The sequence below is a fragment of the Salvelinus fontinalis genome, chromosome 27, assembly GCF_029448725.1.
Source record: "Salvelinus fontinalis isolate EN_2023a chromosome 27, ASM2944872v1, whole genome shotgun sequence".
NCBI lineage: Eukaryota > Metazoa > Chordata > Actinopteri > Salmoniformes > Salmonidae > Salvelinus > Salvelinus fontinalis.
Window position 1 is genome coordinate 30,107,931 of NC_074691.1, and position 7,569 is coordinate 30,115,499.

General features: G+C 41.5%; 1 protein-coding gene across 2 annotated transcripts in view; it reads right to left on the reverse strand.

The window, feature by feature from the left end:
* The window catches only part of LOC129825428 (leucine-rich repeat and fibronectin type-III domain-containing protein 2-like), a 163,296-nt gene extending 159,818 nt beyond the window's left edge, over positions 1-3,478 (reverse strand). For both annotated transcript variants that reach the window (XM_055885524.1, XM_055885523.1), the window contains exon 1: positions 2,871-3,478. The gene's annotated coding sequence lies outside the window, so the exon portion shown is untranslated. The remainder of the gene's footprint in view (positions 1-2,870) is intronic.
* Between the last annotated feature and the right edge of the window lie 4,091 nt (positions 3,479-7,569).

Sequence of the window (7,569 nt, forward strand, 5' to 3'; positions counted from 1 at the left end):
GACAAATCGGGACCTTGTTAATTTAAGGTTCCAACTGACATGTTGGTCAAAAATGAGTTAGCTACATAGATCGTTGCTCTTTAGGTGGTCCTTTACGTGAGATATGTCAGATTTGTGAAAAAGTTTTTGAAAAATGTGTGAAAAATCTGAAAGTTCTATCTGCGCAAACATCACACAATGCTGGGTTGTCAATCAAAAGTAACTGTATGTAAGGTGATATACTTATTGAGTCATGAAAGAGGAAGACATCACAAAACAGTTCTGAGATCTGGAACTTGAAAAATACTCATCTCAAAACCCTACATTTTGCATATAGAACCCAAGTTCTTGATTATTCATATAATAGGTTCTGGTCCTCTTTTACAATTACTTAGATATTTTTCACCACTTGTTCAGATGAATGACCATCACTTAAGCTCTTTATGGTAAAAACAAATAAATACTGGTGCCTCACATCAGCCCTTTACACTCGTACCTGTATACAGGTTGAAAATTGCAGATTTGGACACTAAAAAGCGCCTAAATTGGAAAACAGTGGCTGTACAGTAACATGCTATAAATGACATCAGAGCTCAGGCTCTGAGCTTCACAGTCCTGTATGGGTTTTGACTGACAGACGTTCTGAACGCAACAAGAAGTGGCCTCCATCCCTCCTGCTAATTGGGCAACTTTCTATTTTTTTGTTGTCCGAATGAGTGAAAAGCTGTAAATGAAGAGGACTCTATGTATTTGAAAGATGAGACGTTGAGGATTATAATACAACCACTTTGATGCCATACAAGCAAGCCAAACACCCGTGAGTCCAAATGTGCACTTCACATTTCCATATGATAAAGTCATGTCATATACAGCATGTCATATACAGTGTCAACGTTCATGATCACTATGTTTGATGTACAGTTACAAGATAACATGGCGTCATGTCCTGGGTTGTTGTGAACACAATGAGCCCATGTTTGTCTATTGTGAAGAAAATTCACTGCGGCACACGCACCTGAATGCACTCAGGACGCCTTTCTATGTGCAGCAAAATTACCATCTGTTTCTCTGAATTGCCATCTGTAGGAAACAGTTCAATTTAGCCATGTCCATATAAGACAATTCTCACGAAGGTAGAGGCGCATTGGAGAGGCATTGCTGTTTTTGTCTTGTTCTATATCAATTTGAAAACCTCCATGGAAGGATTAGTTCACTAAAATTACAAACATACCACATTGTATTGATAACTAGCAAGTAGTTAACTGACTGTGGGTGTCGGAGACAAGAAAAATGTATTCGTTTATTCATCCAGAGCTAAGCTTTAGCAATGTTGCTAGTTCTCCATAGGCTACAGTGTACTTGTCATTTTAGTGAACTAGCGCTTTAACAAATGTGTGACGAACATTAACAATACATTTGTTGATGGGATTAGAAAGAAGAGCATTCAATTTATTTCATCATTACATATCTGTACTTTTCTACTGAAATGTAAATATTTGTAACATTCTGTGCCAGATAGAACCTTATGGATGAACCCAGATTGAAATTTCAAAACCACAAGGTTCTGTGTTTGAACCCACCTAAAATAACATATTTACAAATGTCTCAGGATTTTGGGTACTTTGGGTACTTTTAAGGTGAGGACCTTAATGGCTTATGAAAGAAGAATTCACTACAAAACAGTTTTTAGTTCTTGGATGTGAAAACTTTGATGCTGAATATTTCAGAACTTTGCTTTGTGTAAATATAACATTATAGTCCCAAGGTCACAAAATCATTTTACAGGCATGATTGCATGTGCTTCAAATGAAAGAAAATGAAGGTGACATGAATAACCAACACATTTTACGTGTTTCTTTTCAATGGTGCTCTTTCCATCCCCACCTCTAACTGGAACACATCATTTTCACCATATGACTCCACACTTTGGATAAGATGACTTATTTTCCCAGCAGTTCATTCATCTATTACATTGGATGCAGCCAACTTGGGAAAGCAACACTACTGGATGCTGTGTTTTGGGTACTTACAGAGTATCCCTAGTATTCAGTAGTTCTTGAAAACGAATCCCCAGGCACATACACATAATATGTAAGCAGTTATTTTTCCAGCAGATATTGACAGCTCGGGGATTCAAACCAGCAACCGTTGAGTTACTGGCCCAATACTCTAACCACTAGGCTCCCAGCCACCCCATAGTTCATGCCTGAATATGCATGCAGTGTAATGGCAGGGACAGAAGAGTGCAAAATTGGTGCACTTTAAAGTCACAGATGGCTCCAAAGTATTTGAATGTGCCCAGATAATCAGTAACATGCTCATGCATATACAAGCTACATTTCGTTAATCATGCATTAACAGCCATGTATCTGCATTGGGGTCATGATAATAGAATTATCATGTCCAGTTTGATTCCCTAATCACATTAAAAACCTAGCTATAAATGTACCTTTACATCTCAATTAAATAATTGAAAAGCTAAATGAATATGGATATCGTTATCTCACAGTCGTGTTTGATCATGATTGCTGAATCTCAATGAATGTTTCTTGATATAGGCTTCAAAAGCCTATCCATGGGACATGCACGCGCAGCCTGGCATCAAATGCGACTAGGGTGGCGGCGCGAGCGAAAAGTGATAACAGAATGCAGCAGTATTCTAAACAACAACACGAGTAATTCCATCTAACATCAATACCAACTTGAACTATACACGCATTTTGGCACCAACTATACATAGTCATGGATTTCTTGAAAATAATTTACAATGGATAAGGGCATGAGAAAGTACGTTTAGACAAATTACCTGACTTTTCAATGTGCCATTCTAACGACTTGATAATCATGAAACCTCATTAACAGAAAACGGACAGTGCTTGTGCCTTTCTTACCGTTCATGGCAGGCGTTTGTCCATCGTGTATTCTACCAAGAATATGTTGCATCCTCGGCGTCCTTACTTTCACTTCGCCATTATTCCAAAATCGTTTTGAATTTCCAATAAACTAACGCAATCCTGACCAGCCCTCATCACCGGCTCGCTCTGTGGATAGTGCGAGTTCCAAAGCGACCTACTCAGTGCGAAACATCCGCTCCAGTCTCTCAGCGAAGTACTTCAGCAGTTTGAAAGGCGGATACTACAGTACATTGGCGCAGCGATACTGGTAAAATGTGTATTGAGTTATTTCAATGAAAACCAAATGCTCACTCGATTGTCATAATGTATCGTATTGTAATTCGTTCTTACTGGAAACGATTCAAATTCTTCCTTAGGCTACTTAAATATCATATGATTAAAAACGCAATACTGTTCAATTCAGAATGCATCCGGTTTTGGGCAGTATAGCTATCCCGGATAAATTTGCGCTCCTAGCAAAACCATGTAGAAAGAGTAGACTATATCCTCTGACTGCAACCATCACACGAGGTGTACCGCAGCTCAGAGAAGATAACGCTGACCAGCAGATAGCTGGTTGAGGCCTCTAGTAGGTGGTATAACCAGCCCATGTCTCGGTAACCGCGGGAGAGACAGACAGTGAGAGACTGGTAGCGCTCATTCAGCCACAACAACACCATTATAGCCAGGTTTCCATACAAGATTTAACAACCTTCACCAACATTGCTCGCATATTGCTCCCTATCCGACATTTCATCTAATTTAATCCAACCTAAAATTGTAAAGCTTAACAAACCGATATCTGGGTCTATAGGCACACATTCAGATGAGGATGCCAAATGCCTAGGTTGAAATCTGTTACAGCTGGAGTCATAGTTAAAACACTAGTCCTAGATATTGAAATATAATGACATTTACGTGAAACAAGATTGAACATGGGTGCATTTAAAAGCCAGATACAAAGTCATTCACGTAGCTTTGACCACTCAAAAGACGCACTACATGACATTGGGAGGACGACATACGCCACTTGCCATAAGTCTGAGTCAGACTCTTATCATATAATTTGTCGTGCCATTTGCTTTATTTGTGTCTGGTTTGATGTTTTCAATTGGCCTTGTTAAGTTTAGAGCCCCTCAAAAATGATGATATTTTTTCATTCAGTGCATATGCATGGTGTTTGCATTATTATGCACACATGAGTGATTTTTGTGTGTGTGTGTGTGTGTGTGTGTGTGTGTGTGTGTGTGTGTGTGTGTGTGTGTGTGTGTGTGTGTGTGTGTGTGTGGCCATCTACAGTGCATTCTGATAGAGTTCAGACCCCTTGACTTTTTCCACATTTTGTTATGTTACAGCCTTATTCTACAATTGATTAAATATTTTTTTCCCTAATCAATCTACACACAAAACCCCATAATGACAAAGCAAAAACAGGTTTTTAGAAATGTTTGCTCTTTAATATCACTTTATCACTTTAAATAAGTATTCAGACCCTTTACTCAGTACTTTGTTAAAGCACATTTGGCAGTAATTACAGCTTCGAGTCTTCTTGGGTATGATGCTACAAGCTTGGCACACCTGTATTTGTGGAATTTATCCCATTCTTCTCTGCAGATCCTCTCAAGCTCTTAAAGCTTGGATGGGGATTGTCGCTGCACAGCGATTTTCAGGTCTCTCCAGAGATGTTAGATTGGGTTCAAGTCCGGGCTCTGGCTGGGTTCAAGTACATTCAGAGACTTGTTCAGAAGCCACTCCTGCATTGTCTTGGCTGTGTGCTTAGGGTCATTGTCCTGTTGCAAGGTGAACCTTCTCCCCAGTCTGAGGTCTTGAGTGCTCTGGAGCAGGTTTTCATTAAGGATCTCTCTTTACTTTGCTCCGTTCATCTTTCCCTCGATCCTGATTGGTCTCGCAATCCCTGCTGCTGAAAACATCCCTACTGTAAGGTTCTGCTTTTCTTTTCTTAGTCAACCTTGTGTTCTTTTTCTTTGTGTTCTTGAACGTAGCCCTGTTTCTTTGTGTTCTGGAACATAGCCCTGTATTTCATTTTTGTTCATTGATTTCCAATGTGTTCGTTTCTCACCTGGTCTCATCAGCTCCCTATTTAGTTCAGTTCTTTCTGTTTGTATGGTTGTGAGGTGTTGTTTGTTTTTGACTGCCTACCTGTGCTTGACCATTGCCTGCCTGTGACCACGATTCCTGCCTTCTGCAAAGTCTTAATAGACATCTGCCGCGCTCTGTGCGTAAATCTACACCTTTTTCTCCCTGAGTATTCATTACACCTACAGCATGATGCTGCCACCACCATTCTTCACTGTAGGGATGGTGCCAGGATTCCTCCAGATGTGATGCTTGGCATACAAATCAAATCACATTTTATTGGTCACATACACATGGTTAGCAGATGTAATTGCAAGTGTAGCAAAATGCTTCTGCTTCTAGTTCCGACATTGCAGCAATATCTAACATGATATCTAACAGTTTCACAACTACCTAATACACACAAATCTAATTAAAGGAATGGAATAATAAATATGTGGATGAGCAATGACAGAATGGTATAAGCAAGATGCAATAGATGGAATAAAATACAGTATATACATATGAGATGAGTAAGATATGTAAACCTTATTAAAGTGGCATTATTAAAGTGACTAGTGATCCATTTATTAAAGTGGCCAATGACTTCAAATTTGTATGTAGGCAGCAGCCTCTCTGTGTTAGTGATGTCTGTTTACCAGTCTGATGGCCTTGAGATAGAAGCTGTTTTTCAGTCTCTCGGTCCTAGCTTGTACCTGTACTGACCTTGCCTTCTGGATGGTAACGAGGTGAACAGGCAGTGGCTCGGGTGGTTGTTGTCCTTGATGGTCTTTTTGGCCTTCCTGTGACATTGGGTGCTGTAGGTGTCCTGGAGAGCAGGTAGTTTGCCCAGGTGATGCGTTGTACAGACCGCACCACCCTCTGGAGAGCCTAGCGGTTGTGGGCGATGTAATTGACATACCAGGTGGTGATGCAGCCCGATAGGATGCTCTCAATTGTGCATCTGTAAAAGTTTGTTAGGGTTTTAGGTGACAAGGCTGTTGCGCCTTCTTCACCACACTGTCTGTGTGGGTGGACATTTCAGTTTGCCCGTGATGTGTACGCCGAGGAACCTAAAACTGTCCATCTTCTCCACTGCTGTCTCGTTGATGTGGATAGGGGGGTGCTCCCGCTGCTGTTTCCTGAAGTCCACGATCATCTCCTTTTTTTTGGGACGCTGAGTGAGAGGTTGTTTTGCTGACACGACACTACGAGTGCCCTAACCTTCCTATAGGCTGTCTCGTCATTGGGGGTAATCAAGCCTACCACTGTTGTGTCATCTGCAAATTTGATGATTGAGTTGGAGCTGTGCATGGCCATGCAGTAATGTGTCAACAGGGAGTACAGTAGGGGGCTGAGCACGCACCCGCATGGGGCCCCTGTGTTGAGAATCAGCAAAGTGGAGATGTTGTTTCTTATCCTTCACCACCTGGGGGCTGCATGTCAGGAAGTCCAGGACCCAATTACACAGGGCAGGGTTGAGACCCAGGGCCTCTAGCTTAATGATGAGCTTGGAGAGTACTATGGTGTTGAATGCTGAGCTTTAGTCAATGAACAGCATTCTTACATAGGTATTACTCTTGTCCAGATGGGATAGGACAGTGTGCAGTGCTATGGCAATTGTATTGTCTGTGGAGCTATTGGGGGGGGTAAGCAAATTGCAGTGGGTCTAGGGTGACAGGTAAGGTGGAGGTGATATGATCCTTGACGAGCCTCTCAAAGCACTTCATGATGACAGAAGTGAGTGCTACAGGATGATAATCATTTAGTTCAGTTACCTTTGCCTTCTTGGGTACAGGAACAATGGTGGCCATCTTGAAGCATTTGGGGACAGCAGACTGGGATAGGGAGATATTGAATATGTTCGTAAACACACCACCTGGTCTGCGCATGCACTGAGGACGCGGCTATCCTCAAAGCAGCCTTGCGAGGGTTAAGACGTTTAAATGTCTTGCTCACGTCGGCCATGGAGTAGAAGAGCCGTTGAATAGCGACTCCATTTTGCCTCTATACTGACATTTTGCTTTTTTGATTGCCTTGTGGAAGGAATGACTACACTGTTTGTATTCGGCCATAATCCCAGTCACCTTTCCATGGTTAAATGCAGTGGTTTGCGCTTTCAGTTTTGCACGAATGCCGCCATCTATCCACGATTTCTGGTTCGGGTAGGTTTTAATACTCATGGTGGGTACAACATCTCCTACGCACTTCCTTATGAACTCACTCACAGAATCAGCGTATACGTCAATATTATTTTCTGAGTCTACCTGGAACATGTCCCAGTCCGCGTGATCAAAACAATCTTGAAGCGTGGATTCCGATTGGTCAGGCCAGCGTTGAATAGTTCTTAACACTGGTACATCCTTTTAAAATGTCTGCCTATAGGAAGGGAGGAGCAAAATGGAGTCGTGGTCAGATTTGTCAAATATACATGGCTGTGATAATAACCGGGGTGAATTCTCTGAGGAGGTAATACGTTGGCATTTGATTGTGAGGAATTCTAGGTCAGGTGAACAAAAGGACTTGAGTTCCTGTATGTTTTTACAATTACACCATGAGTCATTAATCATGAAACATACACACCCGCCATTCTTCTTCCCAGAGAGGTATTTATTCGTGT